Raw genomic sequence first — 21,094 nt, 5'->3', positions numbered from 1 at the left:
GATTATAGAATATAGAGAGTTTTCCTTGGAAATAACCTAGAGAAAAGAATAAGCTAAGTGTTTTTAGATGATGTCTCTTTTTCCAAGAAGGAGTTACAATGGGGTTGATATTTACATTTCTGGTGCCTGATTACATGTGGGAAATGGAGAGGAACAAAAATGCCTAGGGCCCACCCTAACTCAAAGCTTAATCCTTGCATATAGTTACACAGGTGACTGGGTTTTGTTCCATTGTGAAAAGCATGAACTTAAAGCTAAAATTCTCAAATCCAAAAAATTTAGTTCCTACAATTCCGTTGAAAGTTTTTATATATTTTCCTCCCTCCTTCCCTCTTTCCTTCCTTACTTGTCCTTCATTCCTTATTCTCCTTCTTCTTCTCTACTTCCTTCATGTTCTTCTCTTTGTCTTTTTCTGCTTCTCCTTCTATTTAGAAAAACAAATAATTTTTTAATGTTTTATTTAATATTTGACAGAAAGAGAAAGCATGAGCAAAGGAGGCATAGAGAGATGGAGACAATCTGAAGCAGGCTCCAGGCTCTGAGCTGTCAGCACAGAGCCCAATGTGGAGCTCAAACACATGAGCAATGACATCATGACCTGAGCCAAAGTCAGACACTCAACCGCTGAGCCACCCTGGCACCCAAAAAGAAAAAAAAAGATTTTTTAAGAAAAAAAAAAACTGGAGGCTGAGGAAAGATGAAAAGACCTAGGTCTTTTAACATAGGATTTAACATAGTCTGTGAGAAGTAAAGAAATGTTTAAGGTGCTCAGAGTGTCTGGGAGACGGTAAACCATACCCTAATTGCATAACAACACTGAAGAAGGAAGAAAAAAGATCTACTTATGCAAGGATTATTTTTTTACACAATATCCAAGTTAAAAAGTATGAAAATGACAAGTAAAAAGTCTTTATGACCAGCCACAAAGTGGGTATGATTTCAAAAAGCAACTAGAATAGAAAAGCAAAGGAACTTAATGGAAGGTAGTTATGACTGTTACTTATTTTGCATTTTGATTTTTTCTGAAAGTTTTCCTTTACTGAAAAATCTACTTTAAAAACAAAATTTCTCCTCAAAAAAATTACATTTTTAGAAATCTCTCCAAGATAATGTTTGCTATTATTTCCTCAAATTAGTAAATCTTCAGTTAGTACCTAATCCTCATGACCAAAGGAAAAGGAAAATTTAAATTCAAATGCATGACATAAATTTTAAACCCTAATCAAAGTCATATAAAGAATTCTGACACATAGAGTCCTTATTTTGTGAAGAAACAGTTCCTATATTTTGAAACAGTGTTTTAACATTTTAATCATTGTTGCAAATATTAAAAGGATATAGATTTTTGTGGACCCAGCCAGCTTTAAATTTTTGAATTCAGTAGTTCATTACCAATATTAACCTTTTTATTCATTGTTATAAGGTCACCACTCTTAACTTTCTCTTCATTGTCTTTTATATCAGTGTCTGTTTTTCTCAATTTCATTTTGTGTTAGAGTCCTCTCTGTCAAGTATTTTCTGTGAGTTGCATCTTGATACAGAATTTGAATTCTTACATATCTATAAATTTTTTTCTACCCTGAGAAGGTGAAATATCTGTTAAAAAGATATCTGCCATCTAAACTTGGGATAAGTTAATTCCTGGGTAAAGGAATCTTTTCATGTATTCTTCTAGCTCCTGGTATTAGAGATGAGAAGTTTAATACATTTGAATATTTTCCTTTCTCAGTGACTTCTCTGTCAGGAAACTTGAAAAGATGTCCTTTCCTTTTCTTTTAATACTTAGAATTCAGAAATTTTAGTAGGATATGTGTAAGTGAATAGCTCTTTTTGTTTTTCCTCAAGCTTGCCTGTATCTCAGTAAATGTTCATAAGTTTTAGGCTGAAGTGTTTTTTCAAAGCAAGGCTACCTTTCTCTATTATTTATTCAAATACTCTCTGTCCTATATTTGTTTCTAATTCTCTTTTTTAAAACTTCTATTATGTGAATCATAGGTCATCTAATTTTGTTTCACAGTTACTGCACAATGGAATGATTTATCAAAACATATTTTTTATTGTATGAAACAAATTATTAACAGTGGAATAATGCTTATATTGGCTTATTTGTGATTTAAACAATCCCTATATTTATAGAGATAATGTTTAGAAGGTAGAATAAGTTATATTTTCTTGACAATTTCTATTGTCTATTATTTATTGTAGTGTAGATGTCATTCAATAAACACTACAAATGTTAAATAAAATGCATTCACCATTACAATGAAAAGTTATGTTAACATATACTTATAATTGACACATAGTGGCCTCTTTACTTGTGACCATGAACGACTATCCATAACATGAAACATCATGTTCTTAAGATTATCAATGTGTGAGCTAATCTTTACCATGAATTAGTCAAAATATTTTTTTTTACAATCAAGACTGGAAATTCCAATACTTTAGTATTTTTTCAAATACTTTAAGAACTTTAAAAATAATAGTACATACATGTAAGTGAGAACTAATTTTACAGCACTGAGTTATACAAGTGTTTTCTAGAAGACATTTAAATGGAAAATTTACATAAATTAATAAGTCAGTAAACAAAAATATAAAATTAACTTTAATATACTATTTAATAGTATTCAATAATTAGATGATAAGATTTTTTTTCAATAATTCAAATCTAGTTCTATCCTCAGCAATTATGATTCGATAAATTGAGTGAGCTTCAGATATATGAATGTTTTGCAACTTCTCTGGGAGAATATGAAGTAACTAGGGAGTATGTTTTAAGGGGAAAAAAAACTAAAAGTAAAAAATGTATAGGCTCTTTAATTTGGGTAGATCATTTCTACTTCTTCACTTTACACAAACTTATTTTGTCCCAGATTTCCTTGAATTTTTAAGCATATATGACTCATAATATGTGCTATAAACTCATTTTGCTATTTATGAAGTAGAAAACTTATTAGAAAAGGCTGTAGAATACATAGGATCAATAAAAGATTATGAGAATCTTTTGAGCCAGAAAATAGTCCAGAGAGCACAGAGCAATATTAATTAACACTAAAAGGAAATAAAAGTTTAGATGAATGTTTTAATTTAGTCCAAACGTAAAATTTTGCAAATGTAGAGAAAAGATGGGGAGCGGGAAGCTATAATGTGATACAATCTGCTAGAAACTACTTAATTTGAACTGGGTTTATTACATTGGAGAAACTGAATTGATAGTTTTATTTGCTTTTATTAAAGAGGCTTCAAATTGCTTTATTCTTTATTAACCATAAGTTACAATACAATTCCCAACATGCATGAAATTTGATGTCATATTAAAAGCATGTGAAAAATCTAATTGACCCACTTAATGAAACTTTACTTCTTGTACAGTGATCCAGTTACTGTTACCTTTCAGGAAATCATTGTGTTTGTTTTGTTGTTGTTGTTGTTGCTGTTGTTTAGTTTTTAAAACCACCACTTACAGAAAGTAAATTAAAACAGTTACATTTCTACATATACATGTTCCAATGCTCCTCATCTTTCAACACCTCCTCCTATTAAGATGTAAAGTCAAGTTCAGATGTCAGATGCGGAATTAAGTTAACAGCCCCAAATTTACAGAATGATCAAGCTACAGCACAAGTTTTAACATAGGTATATTTGACCCTAAAGTCTATTGTGTAATCTATAATTTATTATCTAAAATGATAGCTATCATGTATTGAGGACTTGTGTGCATTTTGGCAAAAGAATCATAAAGGAGGGCTACAGAAACTGAAGCTTAGAAATGGTAAATATCTTGCCCAAGACAAACCTGCTGGGGCAGAATGTAGCTCCACTGTTGTGCCAGGTGCAGCTGTTACCATTCTCCTGCCAGGCACTATCAAGTTCATTCTTAGATATATTTTTCAGGTCACATTTCCCAGAGCCATGGGCATCATTGGCCTCAAAAAGTAGAGTCCATTCATCATTTTGTTGGGAAAACTAAAATATTTATAAACACAGAGTCACCAACCTGAATTATTTTTCTACCTGGCCAAGAGGCAAGTATGAAAGCAAATTTAACTCAGGAATACAACATGAGTTAAATTTATGTATAATAATGTGATATAATGGGGTGGCCTGGGTGGCTCAGTCAATTAAGTGTCTGACTCTTGTTTTCAGCTGAGCTCATGATGTCATGGTTGTGAGTTTGAGCCCTGCGTCAAGCTCTGCACTGACAGCATGGAACCAGCATGGAACCTCCCTCTTTCTCTACCCCTTCCCCACTTTTGCTCACTTTCTCTCTCTCTCAACATGATAATAACATATGATATGATGTAACATATGATATGATAATAACATATAATATGATATATGAATATACTATATAATGTATAACATTGTATAATACAGTAGAATATATATCATATATAATATGCAATATATAGCAGAACTTTTATTTAAGGTTCAACATTTAAATTACCTACATATTCTAAATTGTATCAGAAGACAGAGGTAGAATTAAGTGAAATTGAAAGAAGGGCACTGAGATTGAAACACTTTCTGTATTATAGAAATAAAAAGAAAAAAAGGAAAGGAAGAGAAGGGGAACCAATGATATGACAAGTGCTGCATTAGATATTTATACTCTTTAATTCCTCTAATGCTAACTTCCGTCCTACCAAAAAAAAAAAAAAAAAGCTGAAGCATCTCAGAGAGTTTAGGAGATAAATAAGATCGTGTTCCAGTAGACTCACTTAAGTCTGTCATCACCCAGAGGTCTCACTCTTCCTGGTTTCCCCTACTACAAATCTCCACAGGAAAACAACACAAATAAAATATTTTTTATCCATTGTTTCATGTTATGAGGATCAGTATAAGTAATATCTAAGCTTAAGGTGAGAACAAAAAACTGTAAGTCTTTGAGTTCAACAGTGCACTATTACAGAAATCCCCTTTTATAACTGGTTTTCCAAGCTCAATATATTTATTTCCAAGAAAAGAGATTTCATTACTCACAGAAGCAACACACTTGTTGGATATTTCACTTATTTGCATTGTCTTGTTCATAGATGTGAATTTTATCCTCCAATAAATTTTACCCATTTTGTTTCCTATCAAAGGAAGTTTTCTCTAACAATAGTGTTTGTGGTATATAAAAGGTATTTAGAGTAACTGGGAAATAACTGTCAAGCTAGAATTGTGTCCTCATCTTTTGGAATTAAAGCAAAATGAAGTCATTTGCTAAAAAAAAACAAAGACATTTTATCACAGGCAGTTTTAATTAAGGAAATTCTCAAAGCAGTGTTTTATTTTATTTTATTTTATTTTAGTTCAATTTACTTTATTTTATTTTATTTTATTTTATTTTGAGAGAGAGAGAGAGTGTGCACACAAGTGGGAGAGGGGCAAATGGAGGGAAAGAATCTCAAGCAGTCTTCACACTCAGAGCAAAGCCTGATGGAGGTGGGGGGTGGTGTGGGCGGGTGGGGATTCGATCAAGGGTCAGATGCTAAACTAACTGAGCCACCCAGGTGCCTTCAAGGCAGTATTTTAGAAAGGAAAAATACTATGCCATTAATAATTTTCTGAGATGTAAACATTGATTAAAAAATGATAAATATGTACATAAATCTAAGGAAACTTTGACTACATAAAGGTCATGATAATAAATTTCATTGGGAGGATTATTAAAAGAATCATAGAACTCAAATACTGGATGATATTAAAATGTAGAGCAGAAGAAGATTGCTTAAAGTTAAAGAATTTTGGATTTTTTTCAGTAAAATTGATTTATTATACATAAATTTCTTTAAAAATGTATAATGTAGATACTAAAACAATAAAAGTTTACTTCAAGAAAGTAGATGGAAAATAACACAATAAAGCTAAACAAATAAGAATGACAAAAATTAAAAAGTAGGCATAGATAATTAGGAAATACAAAAGGATGCTGAATATATCAAGATATATCTAGATTCAGACTAGTGATTATTGGTTTAAAATTATCAATTAAAAGTAGATTGGAAAGGGGGGCCTCAGTGGCTTAGTTGGTTAAGCATCCAACTTCAGTTCAGGTCATGGTCTCGTGGTTCCTGAGTTCAAGCCCCGCATCTGGCTCTCTGCTGTCGGTATGGATCCTCTGTTTCTCTCTCTCTACCCCTCCCCCACTCACACTGTGTCTTTCTCTCTCTCTCTCAAAAATAAGTGAACAATTTTTTAAACATAGATTGGATTAAAAATATTGTATAAAATATAAAGAGACATTTCTAAAAACATAAGAGCACAGGATTTTTAAAAGAAAATGATAATGGATATATCTAGGAAACATCAGCAAAATAAATATGGTGTTTTTATCTGAATAATTTATACTACATTTGATCTTAGCCAAAAGTCTGAGAAGTGATATATATATATGTATATATAAAATATATATAAATATAAAAACACCAAATTTAGGGGGTGTAAAAAAGGATCACAGGATTCTTCAGTTGAACTGCCAATACTTTAATTTCCAATTTTACACAAAGATATCACTTATAATATGTGAAATGCAAACTATAAAAGAATAGTATTGGGGCACCTGGATGGCTTAGTCGGTTGGGCGACCGACTTCGGCCCACGTCATGATCTTGCGGTTCATGAGTTCAAGTGTCATGTTGGGCTCTGTGCTGACGGCTCAGAGCCTGGAGCCTGCTTCAGATTCTGTGTCTCCACCTCTCTCTGCCCCTCCCATGCTCATGCTCTGTCTCTCTCTGTCTCTCAATAATAAATAAAACATTAAAAAAAATTTAAAAAAAATAGTATTGTCACCCACCCAGCTAGCAAAGAACAGCAAATTAATGGCATTGCTGCTTTGCTCTCTCATTCATTACTGGCTACAGTAAAATCTGGTATCCTTCTTATTAATAACATAATATGTATTAAAATCAGCAACACACATGCATTTGTATCAATTATCTATTGCCATAATAATGCTGCATAACAAACCATCCCAAACTCAATGGCTTAAACACAGCTTTGTGAACTCTCACAAAACTGTGAATCGGGGATTTAAGGAGGTTATTTTTTCTCCTCTTGTCTGGCCTCCATTGCATTTCAGGGAATAGCTAAGCATTGGCTGCCTGCTCGTTAGGGTTACTTGGCTCTCTTTCACGTATCTCTTACATCACGGCAACAGGCTCCTTTGGGCATGTACTCACAGTGAAGGCAGAAGTACAAAGGCAAGCAAGCCTAGTTGTGAAAGTCTTTCAATATTCTGTTTACATCCTGCTATCCAACACTGCACTGGTCCACAAACCAACTACATGGATGAACTCAGAATTAAGGTGTAGAGAAATAAGCTACATCTCTTTATCCAGATTAATTTGAAAGCCACACCTCAAAGGGCATGGATTCAAGAGAAGGTAAAATATTAGAGAGTAATACGATCACACCCCTGGATATGGTTATTAATACATAGGAGTTCTTTCTACATATATACTTGGACATGTATGGCATGACCTAAGTGTAATAATATTTAGTATAATATTCTTCAAACCAAGGAACTAAGATATATCCAGTATGAAAAATATTAAACATGTATCAGTAGGGACATACTAAATAATTGCATAAATTCTGAATGGTTATTCTGTAGCTGATAATTATGTATGGGGAAAAATATTTTTAAGTGAAAAAGCAACATGTAAATGGGTATTATATGCTACCATGTTTTAAAATAAATGAAATATGCTTTGATATCTGGGAAACCAGTAATTAAGAGCTAAAGATAATGCTTGACACTTGGGAGAAAAAATAGAAGGACTGAGCAACTAAAGTGTTCATAATCTTACTGTACATAATATACTTTTCAATATTTTTGAAATTCTGTCCCACAAGCATATATTACCTCTTTTACTTATCACTTATTTGTTCACGCAGCACTTTGTGAATAGTTTTTTGTATCTCGCATCAGTTGAGAAGGCAACTATGTAATAATTAACTCAAAAGAAGGAAGTATTTCCAATACGTTTTCCAGTCTTCAAATTATTTTCATCTGAATTAAGATAAATTGTACTATGTAGAATAAAAAGAGTACTAAAATATGTAAATTACATGTAATTTATATGAATTGCCAACAGTTTGTGTGTCTAGTACTTGAATTAGTGAATATGGCTTGTGTACTTTCTCAGTTACTAAATTAGGTAATTTTTCCTGTATTTAGTTTTCCTTATAAGATGACAATTCTTAAAGGAAGAGGCAATGATTTTTCTTCTGTCCTCTAACTTGTTGTTGGGAGTGAAAAGCAATAAAACACAATAGAAGTGCAGTAATATTCAGAGAGAACTGTCACAAATTTACAGTACTTAATGCCATTTCATTGTAAGCAAAAAAATACACACACACACACACACACACACACATATATTCCTTTATGGTTTGTTCAATGTATATGAAATATTTTATTTTTTAATATATAAACAATAAGTTTAGTAAAAATGAATTACATTAGAAATATTTTAAGCTGGTCTCTTGCTATTTGTGAGACAGATGGCAACATCTCTAAAGTTATAAATTTAAATTATATTGTATTTCCATTGGGTATTCATATGCATAATTTCAGATACTTGACTACTTATTTTTCATAAATATGTAAATATTTTGTTTCATCTTTTGGGACAAAATCAGTGTATTACATCCAAATAATAATCCAAAGGGAACAAATATCTATTGAACTTAGTTCCAGAATTTATAATGAATATAATTTGCCAACGTAAATGACTTTCAGGATCTGACTTTTCAAAGTGAATATCACACTGCACAGAGAAACGATAACTGATGTTAGAAGTTAAAGATATGGCAGATTGGCTTTAAAGTGGAAAAACAGAAAATTTTAAAAATAGAGAAAAGAAGTAAAGGACTGAATTGAAAGAATACCTTAAAATAAATAAAACATAGGATGAGAAAAATTGTACTGATTTCCAAAAAAAGTATTATTTTTCCCTCATTTATCATTTTTTTCTTAAGGGTTTAATTTTAAAAACTCCCTTTAGTGAAAGCTACAACTAAAATTGACCTTTTCAACATTACTTAATTTTTATGTGAAGGGAGTTTACAGGTAGCCAAAATCAAAGATTCTGTTAGAAGCTAATGATAGACTACTTGCTGTGCATCTATATGTGTTCCTATAAATCAATTATATTGTAGAATTTCTGAGTTCAACAAAAGTTGACCTTTAATGAACTTTATCTAGCGTTATGTACACAATGTCCTCACATTCCTACCCAGATGACAATAAGTCTTATCAGATCTTAATGAAAATCAAATTCCTCTATATTCAGTAATTAGCTAGTAAAACTAATTAGTTGAGGACCTACAAAACTAGTGTTAAAGGTGATTAAGCCAAGTTAATGATTACAAAAATAATTATACTTCCACAGTGAACCTCAGAATTATAATTGGACTGTCTATCCCAGTTAATTAGATAATTAGCACACCAAGATTGTTGAAAAACTTTGAGCAGTTGGAAAAGTGCTTTCTTTAGAAATCTCACAATTAGATGTGCTCTTTAGGATAATGTGATATCACAAATCTTCCAAACTTAAGAGAAGACGATGTAATTTTTATTTTCCCAATAATTAGTAGTTATCCAATTAATGTTATTGCTATTAGTTTCTTTCCTTTCCAAACCAAAAATGATCAAAAGAACAATAAATTTCAACCAAAAGTACAAACTAGCATTAGGTGAATTTATTGGTTGATTGCTTCTAACAATGGACTAAATTGTGGAAGATTATATTTTATGTAATTCTTTAAGTGTTCCAAATGTAAAATCAAACATTTATACTAAACAATTCAATGGCCATATATATATATATATATATATATATATATATATATATTGTATTCTGATCATTTTTTATTGTTTTTACAACTCATTATTTTAAGTACCTATATGGAATCATTGCCTTTATGTAAGATCATTTTCATGCTGCTTCTTTAAAAGGCTGAAAAAGTGGAAGGGGGGCAAGATGGCATAGTATCATGGAAATTCTTGGCTCCTCTTATCCCTGAAATACAGCTAGATCAGCATTAAACCATTTTGCACACCTAGGAAAATGATCTGAGGATTAACACAACAATCTACATAACTGGAGCCACAGAACTTGGCAGGTATGTGGTGCAGAGAGGTGAGCTGAGGGAGAGATAAGTTGCATAGGGTAAGGAGCTCTTTTTTCAGAGAGAGGGCAGAGAAAAGGGGGGGGGGAGGCTGCAGCATATTGGGAGAAGACAGGACATGCAGTACCCCCAAAAGTAGCTGGAGAAAAAGAGAAAGAGTGGAAACATTCACAAGGGACTGATCAAGAAATCTCTTCCCTAAAACCATTGATGGGGATAAAAGAGAGGGTTTCAAAACCACTAGGACTCTATAAACAGGAAAGTTCAGAGTCAGAAATTCTGAAGCTCAATACCTGGTGGTGCTCTGGTGGGGAGGAAGAACAAATCCCCAGAAGCAGGCAGTGAGGTCCGAGGGATCTGTGAGCCATATGGGGAGAAGGGGTTCCCTGCTTGAAAGGCATTTGGTAGAGGCAATACAGCTTCCCCACAGGTAAAGGTCCAAGCAGACCCCAGAGAATAGCCACATTAGCTGGTATTGGAACAAAGATGCCAGAGTGCAGTGAAAACTGTCACCAGCTGTGTGCTGTGATTTGCCATAATCTCTGAACCTTTGCTGTTGTGTGATCACACAAACTTTTTCTGGAGCAAGCTGGCACCTGGCCATTGCTCAGTGAGACCCTCCCCCAGAGGGTCAGAGTGGGTCGAAGCTGCATGATTCCCAGAAGTGAGATATTTGTAAACACAGTCCCATCTGAGAAAAAATTTGGGAGGGAGATGCCACCTGGCTGGTAGATAGCTTGGAGACAGACAGTGTAGAAGCGGGGAGTGGACAGAAACCTGAGATAACAGAGGGGTGCTCGATTGTGGTTCAGTAAGAATGCACAGTTCCTGTGCCAGAAATTATGAAGCTGGGTGACACCATTTTCACCTCTCCCATGCATGGGCATGCACGCACATGTACACCACACCAATCCACACCAGTAAGCTAAGCAGTGCGATCTAGTTGAAAATGAAGCCATTATACCAAGCCCCATCCAATTGTGCCCTACGAGCATATGCCCTAGAGGATCACCACAAGTCGTCTGCCTGCTTAGTATATGAATTGTAGAGTGCTTCATAGTTTGAGTTCTAGGGGAAACTGGCTATAACGTCATTCAGGTTTCATTCTGTTTGATGGTTCATCTATTCTTTGTTTTCTTTATTTCCTTTCCTTTCTTTGTCTTGGATACAAAAGAAAAATTTATTTTATTTTCCTAAAAATTTTTTAAGTTCTTTTTACTATGTTTTTTATCTTTTGTAATTTTTTTAAATTTTATTTCACTTTCTTCATTTTATTTTATTCTATTTTATTGTATATATATATATATTTTTTTTTTAATTTTAAACTGTTTCTTACTTTTTTTTTTCTTTTTATCTTTTCCTTCCCTTTTTTCTCTATTCTATCAAACTTCTTTCAACAACAATACCAAAACACACCTAGGATCTAGCTTCCTTTATTTGATATTTTGTGTTGTTTTAAATTTTTAAATCTTTATTATTAATTTAATTTTATGAATTATTTTGCTTCCTCCAAAATGACAAAATGAAGGAATTCACCCCAAAAGAAACAACAAGAGGAAATAACGTCCAGGTGCTTAATCAACACACATATGAACAAGATGTCTGAAATAGAAAGTTAAGTTAAAGTTAAGTTAAAATCATGATAATAAGAATACTAACTGGAGTTGAAAAAGCATAGAATCCCTTTCTGTGGAGATAAAAGAAGTAAAATCTAGTCAGGACACATTTAAAAATACTATGACCAAGATGCAATCCCAAATGGATGCCACGCTGACAAGCATAGACCAAGCAGAGCAACGAATCAGTTATATAGAAGATAAAATTATGGGGAATAATGAAGAAAAAAGAGGGAAACCAAGGCAAAAGATCATGATACAAGAATTAGAGAACTCAGTGACTTATTAAAAAGGAATAACATCCAAATCATAGGAGTCCCAGGAGATGAGTAGTGAGAAAAAGGGGAGAAGGTTTATGTAAGCAAATTATAGCAGAAAACATCCCTAATAGAGTGAAAGACACAAACATCAAAATCGAATAAGCACAGGAAACTTGCATTGGATTCAACAAAAACCAACATTCACTAAGGCATATCACAGCCAAATTCACAAAATATGCAGAAGGAAAGAATTATGAAAGGACCAAGGGAAAAAAGTCATTAACATATAAGGGAAGACAGATTAGGTTCTCGTCAGACCTATCCACAGTAACTTGGAAGGCCAGAAAAGAGTTGCAGGATATATACAACATGTTGAATCTAAAAAATATACAGCCAAGAATTATTTATCCAGCAAGGCTGTCATTCAAAATAGAAGGAGAGATAGAGTTTCCCAACAAACAAAAACTAAAGGAGTTTGTCACCACTAAGCCAGCCCTACAAGAAAAGGGGGACCCTTTGAGTGGATAAAAGACAAAACAAAACAAAAACGACCAAAAGCAACAAAGACTAGAAAGGAGCAGACAATATCACCAGAAACACCATCTATATAGGCATGATAATGTTACTAAATTCATACCTTTCAGTACTCACTCTAAATGTCAATGGGCTAAAGGCTCCAATCAAAACAAATAGAGTATCAGAATGGACAAGAAAACAAGATTCATCAATATGCTGCTTACAGGAGACTCATTTTAGACCTGAAGTTACCTGCAGATTGAAAGTAAGGAGATGTGGAGCCATTTGTCTTGCAAATAGTCATTAAAAGAAAGCTGGAATAGCCATACTTATATCAGACAAACTAGATTTTAAAATAACAACTGTAACAAGAGATGAAGAAGGCATTATATCATAATTAAGGGCTTTGTCCACCAAGATCTAACAATTATAAATATTTATGCCCCCAATGTGATAGCACCCACAAATTTAAATCAATTAATCACAAACATAAAGAAACTCATTGATAATAATACCATAATAGTAGGGACTTCAACACCCCAATTACATCAATGGACATATGATATAAGCAGAAAATCAACAAGGGAACAATAGCTTTGAATGGCACGCTGGGACAGATGGACTTAACGGATATATTCAGAACATTTCATCCTAAAGCAGCAGAATATACATTCTTCTCGAGTGCACATGAGACATTCTTCAGAATAGATCACATACTGAGTCACAAATCAGCCCTCAGGAAGTGCAAAAAGATTGAGATCATACCTTGCATATTTTCAGACCACAAGACTATGAAACTCGAAGTCAACAAGAAAAAATTTGGAAAGACCATGAATACTTGGGGATTAAAGAACATCCTTCTAAAGAATGAATGAGTTAACCAAGAAGTTAAAGAGGAAGTTAAAAAGTAAATGGAAGCCAATGAAAATGAAACCTAACAGCACAAAATCTCTGAGATGCAGCAAAGAAGGTCATAAGAGGGAAGTATATAGCAATCCAGGCCTTCCAAAAGAAGAAATAAAGGTCTCAAATACACAACCCAACTTTACACCTAAAAGTGCTGGGAAAAGAATGGCAAATAAAGTCCAAAACAAGCAGAGGAAGGGAAATAATAAAGATTAGAACAGAAATCAATGATATCAAAATAAAAAAATTAAATACACAAAACAGCAGAACAGATCAATGGAACCAGGAGCTGGTTCTTTGAAAGAATGTACAAAATTGATAACTGTAGCCAGATTGAACCAAAAGAAAATAGGAAAAGATCCAAATTAATAAAATTAAGAATGAAAGATGAGAGATCAAAACCAACACCACAGAAATACAAACAATAATAAAAGAATATTATGAGCAATTATATGCCAACAAATTGGGCAATCTGGAAGAAATGGAACATAAAAACTACCAAAACAGAAATAAGAAGAAATAGAATTTTGAACAAACCCATACTAGTAAATGAATTGAATCAGTAACCAAAAATCTTGCAACAAACAAGAGTCCAGGGCCGATGGCTGTCCAGGGGAATTCTAGCAAACAGGTAAAGAAGAGTTAACACCTATTCTTTTGAAGCTGTTCCAAAAAATAGAAATGGAAGGAAAACTTATAAACTCATTCTATGAGTTCAGCATTACCTTGATTCCAAAACCAGACAAACACCCCACTAAAAAGGAGAACTACAGACCAATTTCCCTTTGAACGTGTATGCAAAAATTTTCAACAAGATACTAGCAAACTGGATCCAACAATGCATTAAAAGAATTATTGACTAAGATAAAGTGGGATTTATTCCTGGGATGCAGGGCTGGTTCAATATCCACAAATCAATCAATGTGGTACATCACGTTGATAAAAGAAAGAATAAGAACGACATGATCCTCTCCGATGCCAAAAAAGCATTTGACAAAATACAGCATCCTTTCTTAATAAAAACCCTCAAGAAAGTAGGGATAAAAGAATCATACCTCAAGCTCATAAAAGCCATATGTGAAAGACCCACTGCTAATACCATCTTCTATGGGGAAAAAATGAGACCTTTCCTCCTAAGATCAGGAACAGATAAGGATGTCCACTCTCACCACTGTTATTCACCATAGTGTTGCAAGTCCTAGCCTTGGTAATTAGACAATGCAAAGAAATGAAAGGCATCCACATCAGCAAGGACAATGTCAATCTTTCACTTTTCACAGACGACATGATACTCTATGTGGAACACCCAAAAGATTTCAACAAAATACTGTTAGAACTGATATATGAATTCAGCAAGGTTGCAGGGTATAAAATCAATGCTGAGAAATCGGTTGCATTTCTATACACAAATAATGAAGCAACAGAAAAAGAAATCAAGGAATAGACCCCATTTACAATTGCAACCCAAACTATAAAATACCTAGGAATAAACATAACCAAAGAGGTGAAAAATCTATACACTGAAAACTATAGAAAGCTTAGGAAAGAAATTGAAGACACAAAAAATGGAAGAATTTTGGATTTCTTCCAAATGGAAGAATGGATTGGAAGAACAAATATTGTTAAAATGTCATTACCATCCAAAGCAATCTACATATTCAATGCAATCTCTATCAAAATAACATGAGCATTATTCACAGAGCTAGAACAAACAATCCTAAAATTTGTATGAAACTAGAAAAGACCCTGAATAGCCATAGCAATCCTGAAAAAGAAAACCGTAGCTGGAGGCATTACAATTCTGGACTTCACAATATATTACAAAGCTGTAATCATCAAGACAGGATGGAACTGGCACAAAACAGACACATAGACCAATGGAATAGAATAAAGAACCCAGAAATGGACCCATACACATATGGCCAACTAATCTTTGACAAAGCAGGAAAGAATATCCAATGGAAAAAATACAGTCTCTTCAGCAAATGATGTGGGAAATAAGCTTAGGAATTCCTTGGGCTTGTACCCATGGGTTAACAAGGCATATAGGAATAGGAAGCCTCAGGATGAAAGCATCCACAATTAGGTAAACAAGGCAAATCACCCCCAGTATAAAACAAAGGTATAGGAATAAGAAGCCTCTAGGTGAAAGCATCCAAGATTAGGTAAACAAGATTAGGTATTCAGGGAAGAAACACCCCCCAATTTAGTACAATAGCAGAAAGCTGCTTTCACAGGGAGGACCAAAATAGGTAAACAGGTAAACAGGCCTATAGACCACAGCAGGGTGAAGTTGCCCATAACAGAGATAATTAGCAAAAGAAAGGTGCCTTGTTGACCCTGAGGTAACATGCTCTGTCTTTCTTGTCCCTTAAGCAAGTTTAGATAAACAGACATAGCACCTCATGTGTCCTGTAAACAACCATCTGCCCAGTGCCAGGATTTTGTTTTGTATTGACCCAAACTCCTAACACTGCATATTTTCACGCCTATGATTTAATGTTCACTGTTTCATTATCTCTTTGTGCACATTCATCATGCTTGTAAGCCTTCTGATCCTAATAAAAACAGAGCAAGGACCCTTACTCGGGGCTCTTGTCTCCTCCCAGACATTAGTCTTTCTCACATTTTAATCCTGTGTCCTCTTTTTGAAGGACAAGAGGGAACTACAGACCCAGAGTCTATGACAAAATGGTGTTGGGAAAACTGGATAGAGTTCATGCAGAAGAATGAACCTAGACCATTTTTTTAAGCCATAACACAAAAATAAACTCAAAATGGATGAAAGACCTAAACGTAAGACAGGAAACCATCAAAACCCTACAGGAATAAGCAAGCAAAAACCTCTTGGACCTCAGCCTCAGAAACTTCCTACTTGACTTGTCTCTGGAGGCAAGGGAAACAAAAGCAAAAATGAGCTATAGGGACCTCATGAAGATAAAAATCTTCTGTATGGTGAATGAAATAATCAGCAAAACAGAAAGGTAATGGATGTAATGGGAGAAGATATTTGCAAATGACATGTCTGATAAAGGGGTAATATCCAAAATCTATAAAGAACTTATCAAACTGAACACCCAAAAAAACAAATAATCCAGTGAAGAAATGGACAAAAGGAATAGACACTTTTCCAAAGAAGACATCCAAATGGCTAACAGGTACATAAAAAAATCCTCAACCTCCCTCATTGTGGGGGATAAGATTAGGAATCCCCCGGGTTTACACCAATGGGTTAACAAGGCATAAAGAAATACAAAGTCATAAAACGCTCTCACCGGAGTTTGGGTAACCAGATTGACACCCTGAGAATAGGGGGTGCAAAGGCACCCCGAGAATAGGGAGGCACAAAGGTCCCAGGAATATGGAGGTGCAAAGGCACCCCGAAATAGAGAGGGAGTGCAGAGCCCCAAAATAGGGAGATGGAAAGGCCTAAAATAGGAATGGCGCAAAGGTGCCCAATACATACATATGTGAAATAAACAAGATTAGAAAACAGGGTGGAAGCACCCCCAATTTAGTACTATAGCAGAAAAGCTGCTTTTACAGAAGGATAGGGCCAGGTTAGGTAAACTGGTGAATTGGACTATGGATCCCTGCACTTGCAGGCAAAGCAGCCCAGAGCAGAGTTGGTTACCAAAAGAAAAGGTGCCTTATTAACCCTGAGGTTATTCCCCCTATCTGTCTCACCCCTAGGCTGGCAAAGATAGACAGGCACGGCTCCTCCTGTATGCCATTAACAACCATATACACATCTGCCCTATGCCAGAATTTTGTTTTTTATTGGCCCAAATCCCAAACACAGTACATCTTCAAAACCCCTTTTTTCCCCTCACATCCCCAAGCTAATATTCACAGTTTCTTTGTCTCTTTGTACACGCCCACATTTATAAGCCTTCTGATCTGAATAAATATGGGGAAAGAACCCTTATTCAGGGCTCTTGTCTTTTCCCAGACATTAGCCATCTCTTGCTTTAATCCTGCATCTTCTCTTTTGCTGGCCAAAAGAGAACTTTAGACTTAGAGTCTATGACACATCATCATCAAGGAAATACAAATCAAAACCACAATGAGATACCATCCCACACCAGTGAGAATAGCTAAAGTTAACAACTTAGGCAATAACAGATGTTGGGGAGACTATGGAGAAAGAGGAACCCTTTTGCACTGCTGGTAGGAATGCAAACTGGTACAACCACTCTGGAAAACAGTATGGAGGTTCATCAAAAAATTAAAAATAGAACTACACTGCTACCCAGCAATTTCACTGCTAGGCATTTATCCAAAGGATATGGGAGTGCTGATTTGAAGGGGCATATGCACCCCAATGTTTATAGCAGCAGCACTATTGACAATAGCCAAAATATGGAAAGAGCCCAAATGTTCATGTATCAATCAATGGATAAAGAAATGATAAAGAAAATGTGGTTTATGTATATATGTATGTATGTATGTATGTATACACACACACACACACACACACACACACACATTGGAATATTACTTGGCAATCAAACAGAATGAAGTCTTGACATTTGCAACAACATGGATGGAATTAGAGGGTATTATGCTAAGCGAAATTAGTCAGAGAAAGAGAAATATCATATTACTTTACTCATATGTGGAATTTAAGATAAAAAGCAGATGAACATAAGGAAAGGGAAGCAAAAATAGTATAAAAACAGTGAAGGAGCCAAAACATAAGAGATTCTTAAATACAAAAAATAAACTGAGGATTGCTGGTGGGGTGTTGGGATGGCAAATGGGATAAATGGGCAAGGGGCATTATGTAGAACCCTTCTTGGGGTGAGCACTGGGTGTTTTAATGTAGGTGAGGAATCACTGGATTCTACTCCTGAAATCATTATTGCACTATTTGCTAAGTAACTTGGATGTAAATTTAAAAAAAAAATAAGTTAAAAAGTAAAAAATAAATTAAAAAATAGGCTGAAAAATGTAAACCTTATTAAATCACATTATTTGCATCACTTTAGATTCTAAATGTGAAATAACACAGGAGGGTTAGCTTTACTCATGTTTTGGTGAATCACACACACACACACACACACACACACACACACAAAGAATTAAAACCTCTACTCTCAAAAGAATTATCTTTTTGAATTATAACTACTTGTTCACAAGTTGTCACATTCAATCGATGGATTATCCTAAAAAGTAGAATCAAATTCAATGACATATTTCTTATATTCACAGCTCTTTGCTATAATGCTAACACATAAAAGAAACCCAATAATATTTTTTAAATAAGAGCTCTCAGTTTAGAGGAAAATCAGAATTTTGTCCCAATTAGATCCCCATAAAGTTTGATCTTTAAATGTTATCCTCATTTTATAACTTAAGAAGGGATTAATATATTTGACAAACACTTGTTTATAGATTTTCATACCCAGCTGGGTGGTAATTTACAACAGGGAACATATTTAGAATTTAGCATTATAACACTTGTTTATTGAAATGTCTTCTTTGATTAGAGGTGTTATTAATTAGGTATCCACATCTTTGAGGAGTAAAAACATAAGAACTCTTGATTATTATCCCAACAGAAATTCAGTCTTTGACAATCAGAACACTTGGACTTAAAAGAACCTAAGTCCACTTCAAACCAAGGGCACCAGGAATATATGGTATTTCTGGGTTTGGTCAGGTAAAAAGAGCCACTGCAAGCATGAGGGAAATACAGGGCACAAGTTAGGAATTAGGGCCTCCATGGGTGTGGAAAAGCTCAGAGACTGAAGACTGGAACATGGCAGTGGGCAGGTCAGAGTGTTGGAACACTGGAACAGGAAGAGGAAATGAATCTGGGGCAAAAGTCCATCAAAACTTTTCTTTTTTTAAAAATTGTTTTAATGTTTATTTTTGAGAGAGAGAGGGGTGAAGAGAGAGAAAGAGACCAGGAGAGGGGCAGAGAGAGAGAGAGAGGGAGACACAGAATCCAAAGCAGGCTCCAGGCTCTAAGCTGCAAGCACAGAGTCATATGTGAGGCTCAAACTCATGGACTGGTAGGCCATGACCTGAACCAAAGTTGGTCGCTTAACTGACTGAACCATGCAGGTGCCCGCACCAAGAGTTTTCCAGGGAAGTTTAGTGAGTCATCTACAAAGACTCTCCAAAGTGGAAAATGGCCACAAGGTAGAAAATTGAAAATTGAAGGCCCAACGCCATGGTCTCTGAACACAACAGTCTCAGAAAAGCAATGCCTTCTTCCTCCTCTCTTCCAACTTCTAAATTTACCTGTCAAGTCATATTCTAACCCTGGGCCATACCAGAAATGGAGTTTGGGAAATACAGTTTCCCAAGACAGAAGGAAAAGGATAATGCTTAGTAATGCTTAGTTAATAACAAGATAATCCTGTGCAACATATAAGCCCCAAAATATATAGTGATAAAAATGTATATGTCAAAAATTAGTCAAGGTAAGCAGATGCTAATTTCCTACTTTAATCACAGAACAGTTCAAGAAGTTCAATGATTACAAATTAGAAAAAGGCAGCTGTCATTTTAAATGTCACATGATAGTTTTCCCATGAGACTTCTTTTTTTATTCTCATGACTTTGCTGTTAGAGGAACTTTCCATGAAAATGTGTGACATTGGAGATGTTGGAGGGATACACAGAGCATTATCTCATAGGGGAAAGTTCATATGTCAATATGGTACTATCCAAAAAAACTCCTGGGTATATGAAAAAAATATCCTAGGTTAAATGAAAGGACTGAATACAGGATGCCCTCATGTAAGATGGGCTAAGTTCTCCCTGGAGGTATTCAAATCTAAGTTGCTAAGTCCAGAATGCTTAAGTAAATTCAAATCAGTAATGCTCAGCAGCATTTGACACCGAAGGGGTCTGATCCTGGAGATTAGACAATGCTGAGATTTGCTGGAGACCATTTGGGTCATTTAGTCTTTTAATACCAAATGAGTAAAGTTTTTAGTCCCAGAAAGAGATTTTAGCCCTTTGAAGGGAAACAAAACAAGAAATAAATGGAAATAAATTAGAATCCAAATACATGGTTAAAATCTATTTAAATCCGGGGGAAAATTATAAATTCAAAGAGACAACCCTTTAGGGAGAATTAACAGCACATTGACAGTTACAAAAGGGAAATAAATATTATTCCAACACTGAATCTTAGACTGCCAAATTCACACCTGACCCAAAGCAATGCTTTCCCAGAACTTTCCACCAGTTTCCACTAAGTGTGGATAAAGGTTAGAAGAGTAAAGACTTCTTTTCTTTCTCTCCAGTGCTTCAGGTGGAGTCTAGTTACCCAAACCCGGGTTGTTTCCCAAACCCGAACAGTAGAAGTAGTAGAGAGTAGCAGAAAGTTTCCAGACTTCCTGAGTTCCAGATGGGGGTTATCCCAGAGTTCTAGGTGGGGGTTGTGTTTTGGTGTTGGGTTTATAAGAGAATACCCATCCTAAAGTCACATAGTTAAGGGATAGCTAGAGTAAACATACCAATAAAGCAAAAAACCCAACATTGGAATATCTGAAGAGGCAGAGAGAAAGGTGGAGTGGGGGAAGAGAGAACTGTTCCACTATGTCATTATAGAGATGGTTTAAAACATTTTTCAACGTTTATTTATTTTTGGGACAGAGAGAGACAGAGCATGAACGGGGGAGGGGCAGAGAGAGAGGGAGACACAGAATC

Source organism: Panthera leo, chromosome A1 (assembly GCF_018350215.1).
Source record: "Panthera leo isolate Ple1 chromosome A1, P.leo_Ple1_pat1.1, whole genome shotgun sequence".
NCBI classification, from domain to species: domain Eukaryota; kingdom Metazoa; phylum Chordata; class Mammalia; order Carnivora; family Felidae; genus Panthera; species Panthera leo.
This window is presented reverse-complemented; position numbering follows the sequence as displayed.